General features: G+C 42.9%; 1 pseudogene; it reads right to left on the minus strand.

Moving 5' to 3' along the window:
• Positions 1 to 7,878: 7,878 nt before the first annotated feature.
• Positions 7,879 to 7,932, minus strand: part of LOC102873766 — a 2,614-nt pseudogene continuing 2,560 nt past the window's right edge.

Below are 7,932 nucleotides of genomic sequence, written 5' to 3' on the forward strand. Positions count from 1 at the left end.
CCACAGTGCAGCCTTCATTTTTTACTCCTGTCATGACAATAATACCCTATCATATATCCCTTTTAAATTGTCTGTCCCTCATCTGTTTCAATGCAGTATACATCATTCTCCTCCTTCTCTGTCTTCTCTCATCCCCAATGTCAGTCTCTTTCTACAACAGTGGCCTTGTGCAATATTTGTCCTTTTTGACTGAGGCATTTCACTCAGCATAATGTCCTCCAGGGTCACCCATTTTGTATAATATTTCATTAGTTCCTTGTGTTTCAATGCTGCATAGTATTCCATTGTGTGAATATACCAGAGCTTCTCTAGCCATTCATAAGTTGATGGGCACTTGGGTTGTTTTCCAGCTCTTTGCTATTGCAAACAAAGACGCAATAAACATGGGTGTGCACTTTCTACCTTTCTTATGTGTGTGCCTATTGCTATGAACTGCCCCCTGAGGACTGTCTTGCATGTATCCCAGAGGTTTTGGTATATTATATTTCCACTTTCATTTGTTGTGAGGAGAGTTGTATAAATTTAACAGCACCTAACAACACCAACAACTTGTGCAGTCTGAAAGAGATTGATCATGGAATCAAGATGCATTAATAATAATTGATACCTAAAAGGCAAAAGTTGGAAACAAAGAAGGTTTGGTATTTTGAAAAAAAAGATACTTGGTAATAATTTTGCGGCTGGAGATTCAATAAATGCATTTTATATAATCTATTATTTATTCATATCAATGGATAAATGTTTTAATTTTAAATTTTATTATTTTTTTGTGTGTGTATCATCAAATTGAACCTGACTGGTACAGGAGGAGATTGACCCTCCTTCTCCAGCAGAGCATCTGGTGAATGCCACTAGGCCACCAGAGCTCTCCTAATGAATATTTTTTTTTAAAAAAACAAAGCACCACTCATAAATAGTGACTATACACATGAACCTCACCTGATGGATTCACCTGTAGAAAGAATCAATGAAGACACTCATTATCAGTAGTCAAAATAAGGCTAGGCATTTACTGTGGAGCAAGTCATCAGTTACTCATATGCAAGTTCAAACTGAAGGTAGAGAAAATGAAAACAAGTGTGTGAGAGTCCAAATAAACCTACAGATATCCCATCTGAATTAAAAAAATTCCCAAGAAAGAAGCACTGAATTGCATGTCGAAAGAGACTCTAAAAATGACACTGGAACATGTTGTTTTGTTGTTATGTGCTGTTGAGTCACTTGTGTAAGAGCTCTGAACCCTGATCTATCCTGTGCCAACCTTATTGTCTGACACACCTGTCCCTTTGACCCCGTCACTGAATCAATCCATCTCATAGAGGGTCTTCCTCTCTTGTGCTGTCCCTCCACCTTCCCAAGCATGATGTCCCTCTCCAAGGACTAGTCACGCCTTGTAACATGCCCAAAGTTTATCAGATGAAGCTTCAGAATCCTTGCCTCCAAGGAGGAGCTTGGTTTCACCCTCTCTAGGACAAACCTGTTTGTTCTTCCAGCAGTCCATGGTGTATTCCATACTCTTCTCCAGCACCACAGCTCAAAGGCATCAATTCTCCTATCACCCCTAGTCATTGTCCAGATTTCTGATGCATAGTAAGTAATTGCAAAGACTATGGCCTGAATCATAAGTACATAGGGTTTTTGAAGGCTTGCTATTTTGGAAGTGGTGGCCAATCCTTCTTCCTAGTCTGTCTTAATTTGAATGCTCAGATTTAGAAAAGTATCTGACAGACAAGCATTTTCCAGAACAATGCAGGTGAAAGATCTTTCCCAATTGTAGAAATAGCCAGTAGTTTTAGTTTTGTCCCTGCCCTTGACGCGAGTCTCTTGACCTACCCCTTTCCCTGCTCCACTAGTATTCCCTTCTACTCCCACCTACTCCCTTCAACACCTGTCTCCTGCTATACATACACCCCTTGATCTGACAGCTTATATCTCAAGTTTTGTGGGTTTCTGTGCTTCCAAATTCTTCAAGATTTTGCCAATTTCTTATGCTGTGATCAGTGTCCCTTGAGTTCAGGCGCCTGTAAGTCCAAATATAAAGCTCTAATGTTAAGGAAACTTTCTTATTTCAGATGGTTCTGAAGAGAAGTCCTTTCCCTTTAATTCTGTTGCAGGTGAAGTGCAAAGATATCAGTCTGGAGACTAAGGTGTGCCTGATACATATCATAGTCTTTGAAATCATGGGCTATGCATCGGAGAGCTGTACCATGACTAGGGATGATAGAAAGAGAATTGATGCCTTTGAGCTGTGATGCTGGAGAATACGGAATATAACACTTGGACTGCTGGGAGAATAAACAGATTTGTCCTGGAGAGGGTGAAACCAAGCTGTTCCTTGGAGGCAAGGATTCTGAAGCTTCTTCTGACATACTTTGGACATGTTGCAAGGAGGGACCAGTCCTTGGAGAGGGATATCATGCTTGGGAGGGTGGAGGGACAGCGCAGGAGAGGAAGACCTTCGATGAAATGGATTGATTCAGTGACTGGGGTAGTGGGGGTAGGTGTGTCAGCAATGGTGGTGATATTGGCACAGGATAGGTCAGAGTTTAGGGCTGTTGTACATAGGGTTGCTATGAGTTGCAGGTGACTTGACGGCACATTAACAACAACAACAACAACAACATGGCCTGAATCAGGTGCACCCTTAGTCTCCAGACTGACATCTGGAGATGTCAGTTGCTCCTCAGTACTCTGCAGAGGTCTCTGACAGTAGACTTTCCCAATGCAATTAATCTTTTGATTTCCTGATTGTTGATACCAAGAGTGTTGTTTGTGGAGCCAAGCAAACTGAAGCTGTTAACAATCTTGATCTCTTCGCCATCTATCATGATGCTGCCAATCAGCCCAATGGTCAGATCTTTGTTTCCTTAATGTTGAGCTTCAATCCATACTGACAGCTGCAGTCCTTGACCTTCTACAGCAAGCACTTCAGGTCTTTCTCAGTTTCAGCAAGCAGGGTTGTGTCATCTGCACAATGTAGATTGTTCATGAATCTTCCTCCAGTCCTGATGCCACTTTCCTTTTCATAGAGCCCAGCCTCCTAGATAATCTGTTCTGCATATAGATTGAGAGAGTTTGGAGATATCTTCTTGCTGGTGCTAGCCACCTCACAAGGTCCTGTCAGAGGTGGACTCAGAAGAGCACTTTGCTGAGCTGCCCAAATTTTTGTCAGAGAAGGTACTGCCCTCCCCTATCTTGCATTCTCTGTCCACCTCACCAAGGGCCATACTAGGCTCCTATCACAAGAAGAGGAAGAACTCTAAAGCTCTGGACTTGGCGTCCTAGGATCCCACATCACCCAAGTGCAAGATAAGGAGGCGTTCAGGTGCAGCTCTGAGTACAGGAGAGCCAAATGCGAGGGAGACATCCTCACCTTTGGCCGAACAGATACAGGTACAGAAGCTGAGGATGTACTTGGGGAGCTAGAGTACGAGAAGATGCCCTACTCGTCACTACAGTGCACCGTGGACCAGCACTGGGCCCTGGTCATGCAGCTCTTCCAGGATCATGGCTTCTTCCCCTCAAGGCAGGCCGCTGCATCCTCCCAGGCCCTCTACGCAGGCATCTTCCCCTCCAAGGTCTGCAAGAAAATCATGCAGGCAGCCATGCCCACAGAGCCGCCCCCTGGAGCTGAGGCCCCTCTTGCTGGCACCACCACTGCCCCTGCTCCCACCCCCAGCCCTGCTGGGGCCCCTGACCCCACCTCACCTCGCTCAGACTCTGGCACTGCCCCAGCTGCCCCATCACTTGCCTCCACCTGGCTGGGCAACCTGGCTGGGAGGGTATTCTTCAGGCATTCCCCCCACCTCCTGGACCTTCCAAAACTGCCACAGGCAGATGAGGGATTCCGGAAAAGATCCCAGGCCCCACAGTGCCCACATCAGGACACCGACAGTATATAGATAGCAGGAATGAGGGGGCAAGATGGTTACCTCCCCCCTAATAAAGACATTTCTTCCTTTCCAGTTTGGGGCGGAATGAGGTCTGTTCCTCTTGTACATATCCCCTTCTCCCTCAGCTCCATCCCTGTGATGCGGAGCAGTTGAGGGGAACAGGGGCCCTTTATCTCCACACCGAGCCCCTGTGCATAAGCTAGAGTGTGTTACCTTCAGATTTTTTCTTTTGTACTTTATGCAAAATGAGAGCTGCAAGCTGGAGGGTAGTGTGGGCCTTGGCCCATAGGGAGGCATCTACGGAGTAGGGAGGAGCTCATGCACCCCTTTTCTCCCTAGAGGGGCTGGACTCAGGTTGATTTGGGGCTGGGGGCTCCTGCACTTTGTCACAGGCATGGGAAGGATTCTCTCCCCACCCCCTTCCCAACTTAGAATGTACTTTCTAAGGTGATTTCCCCCTGCCCTCATCCCCCCAGAACAAAGCATGTTGATCATGTGCAATATTTCTTACTGTGTCGAACCCACAATGACTGCAATGACTGAGATTAAAGCTGTTTCTCTCTCTCTTATACACACACACACACACACACACACACACACACACAGACTCACACATGGTATGGAGCACACACACACACACACATACACACACAGAGACTCACACATGGTATGGAGAGTGGACATATCCCAATTTTGAACCATGTAGTGTTTACTTGCTATGTTCTGATGACTGCCTCCTGGTCCAGGTATAGGTTTCACCTAAGCATAATCAAGTGTTCTGGAATTCTCATTCTTCTCAGAATTAGCCACAGTTTATTGTGATCCACACAGTCAAATGCCTTTGCATAGTCAAAGAAACATATATCCCTGTGGTACTCTCTGCTTTCACTTAAGTTCCATCTAATATTAGCAATAATATTCCTAGAGCCATGGCCTCTTCTAAACCCAGCCTGCACATCTAGCAGTTTTCTTTTGATATGCTGTTTAGTTGTTTTTTAAATAATTTTCAGCAGAATCTTTCTTGCTTGTGATATTAATGATATTGTTTGATAATTTCCACAATCTGTTGGGCCACCATTCTTTAGAATGGAAACAATGATATTTCCAGTCAGTTGGTCAAGCGGTTGTCCTCCAGATTTCTTGGCACAACTTGGGGAGTACATCCAGGGCAGCGTCTGTTTGTTGAAATATGTCAATTGGTATGCTGTCAATTCCTGGGGCCTTGTTTTTTGCTGATTTCTTTCAGAGAAGCTTGAACTTCTCCATTCATCACCACAGGCTCAAATTCTTCTGTGACACAAAAGTGCCAAAACAAAGGGATGAAATGCTGAAGAAAAACAAATAAACAGAATATTTCAAAGAGTAACTCAGGAAGACAAGGCCAAGTAATATAACAAAGTGTGTGCAATCAACAACAACATTACTAAGCATTGGGAAAAGAAAGACTAAAACAATTTCTGAAGAGACTTTAAAAATTGCACTAGCAGGGAGCTCTGGTGTCCTAGTGGCAAGATGCTGCACTGCAATCCCAGAGGTACACGGTTCAAATCCACCAGATGCTCTGCTGGAGAAGGAGGGAGCAATCTCCTCCTGTACCGGTCAGATCCGATTTGACGGTACAGATAAAAATAATATAATACAAAAATTTTAAAAATTGCACTAAAACATGTTGAGAAATCAAAAGGAAAAAATGCTGATGTAGAAGAGATGAACAGAATATTTCAAAGGGCAGCTAGCATTAGACAGTAAAAAGGCAAGAACTTGCTTGGCATTTCTCAAGCTGAAAGAACTGAAAAACATATGCAAGCCTCGAGTTGAAATACTGAGAGATGTTATGGGCACAATCTTGAATGATCCAGGAAGCATCAAAAGAAGATGGGGAAATGCGTTGAGCCACTGTCCTAAAAAGAATTCTCTGCTCTTCTGGAGGCACGGTATAGAGGCATTCAACATGGTTCAGAGTCTGACCTACCATCATAAGCTGTCCTACAATACAACCTCTAGCTGTCTTGAACGCTTGGTAATAGAATTGTTTACTCTGTATGTAGTTTGTGCCCAGACTGACAAAGAGGTGCTAATGATGTGAGACCTAAAGTTCTCATGAGGTAGTCAAAACCAAAAGACATGTCAATAGAGCTTATGTGTGCTAAGTGTGTCTGTGAAAGGATTGAGTGTGCTCTTTTTATTGAGGAGCAAGAAATTGTTGTGAAAGTGCTGAAGGCACAAGCACAAAGTCAGAAATCTAAATGAAAAATGGCACTTCTTTAATAAAGTCATATTATTTGTTCTGTTGAAAAAGAAAATAATTAGGTGACACCGAACCATTTCAGGAATTAACATAGGATCAAGAATCAGTGGTAATAAAGGAAGAAGTTCAAGCTGGACTCAGTCCAGTCATGGCAAAAAATAGAGCCCCATAAATTGATGGGATACCAGTTGACAAGAGTAAACAAAAATATGTAGCCCTTAGCTGCATAACACGTAATTAAAGATAAAACACATCCCAAAATCAAACTTCATGACTTCAATCAGGCAAACCTTTTTAAACCAACATAATTGCTCTTCAGCACATTGGAGAGGTCCTTTACATCAGATTTTCCCATGTTGCAAGGAGGGACCAGTCCTTGGAGAAGGACATCATGCTTTGGATGGTGGAGGGACAGCGCAGAAGGGGAAGACCCTCTGTGAGGTGGATTGATTCAGTGACTGGGGTAATCGGGGTGGGTGTGTCGGAGACAATGAGATTTGCACAGGGCAAAGCAAGGTTTAGGGCTGTTGTACATAGGGTCACTATGAGTCACAGGCGATTCGATGGCACATAACATTTCTTTTGATATTCTTCATAATTAAGAATTTACTGAGATGGTTAAGATTACAAAGTCCAAGACCAAAACATGATATTTATTTTTCAAAGGCCTCCAAAAATGGAATTTTATGAAATTTACTTAACAACTTTAGGCCATAAAATATTTGTATTTGAAATCTTCTATACATTACATTCATGTATATAAAGTAATGCTTGCTATTAAGTATTTTTCCAAAGCTGCTTTGAAAATTCTGTAATCTTCACCTTTTTACATTGTTGTTGTTGTTGTTATGTGCGATCAAGTCGCTTGAGGCTCATAGCTACCCTATGTACAACAGCCTTAAATGCCGTTCTATCCTGTGCCAACCTCGCCATCTCAAACACACTCATTCCCACCACTCCACTCACAGAATCGATCCATCTCATCTAGAGTCTTCCTCTCCTGTGCCTTCCATCCACTCTCCCAAACATGATGTCCCTCTCCAAGGATCAGTCCCTCCTTGCAACATGCCCAGAGTATATCAGACGAAGCTTCAGAATCCTTGACTCCAAGAAGCACTCCGGTTTCACCCTCTCCAAGACAAACCTGTTTGTCCTCCTACCAGTCCATGGTATAATCAACACTTCCCCAGGTTATATCTAAATAGATCATTGACAAGAGACACTTCTTTTGCATGCTGATCTTGAACCTCCATTTCCTGCCTTAACCACTCTTCTAATTCTGCATTCTTTTACCCATGATGAGCTGTTAGATCTGATCCTCCAATGATATGTGTAAGTTTTCCTGCTCCAGGAAATGTAACCTTTTAAAATTTCTTAAAATTCTTTAGCTGACCATAATCTTCATGTACATTGAATGTGTTTCTGGAGGTAGAATTAGTAACCACCAGGGACCTGAAGTCAGTCAGGAAGCATCTCAACATTGTCCTAAGACTTGTCATTCAACAACTCTTCTTTGGCTGACCTCACATTTCTTCCCAATTTCACTCTCTTGGGGTATTTTGTTACTGTTTGGTATTGTGTCATCACTAAAAACATCATTTGATTCTGTAATCAACCTTGATTTCCCCCCCCTCACATTGATGCCTTTCTTTTGACTTATAACACTCAATTCAATTTCAAGCCTGTTCTGTGTTTTGGGGTAACTCTCCTAATACTTCATCTTCTATTGCTAAATCATCAGTAGGTTTCCTTCCTCTCTCTCTTCTTTCTTTCTTTCTTTCTTTCTTTCTT

Source organism: Elephantulus edwardii, unplaced genomic scaffold (assembly GCF_000299155.1).
Source record: "Elephantulus edwardii isolate Elephantulus edwardi_28Jun2011 unplaced genomic scaffold, EleEdw1.0 scaffold00352, whole genome shotgun sequence".
Classification (NCBI taxonomy): domain Eukaryota; kingdom Metazoa; phylum Chordata; class Mammalia; order Macroscelidea; family Macroscelididae; genus Elephantulus; species Elephantulus edwardii.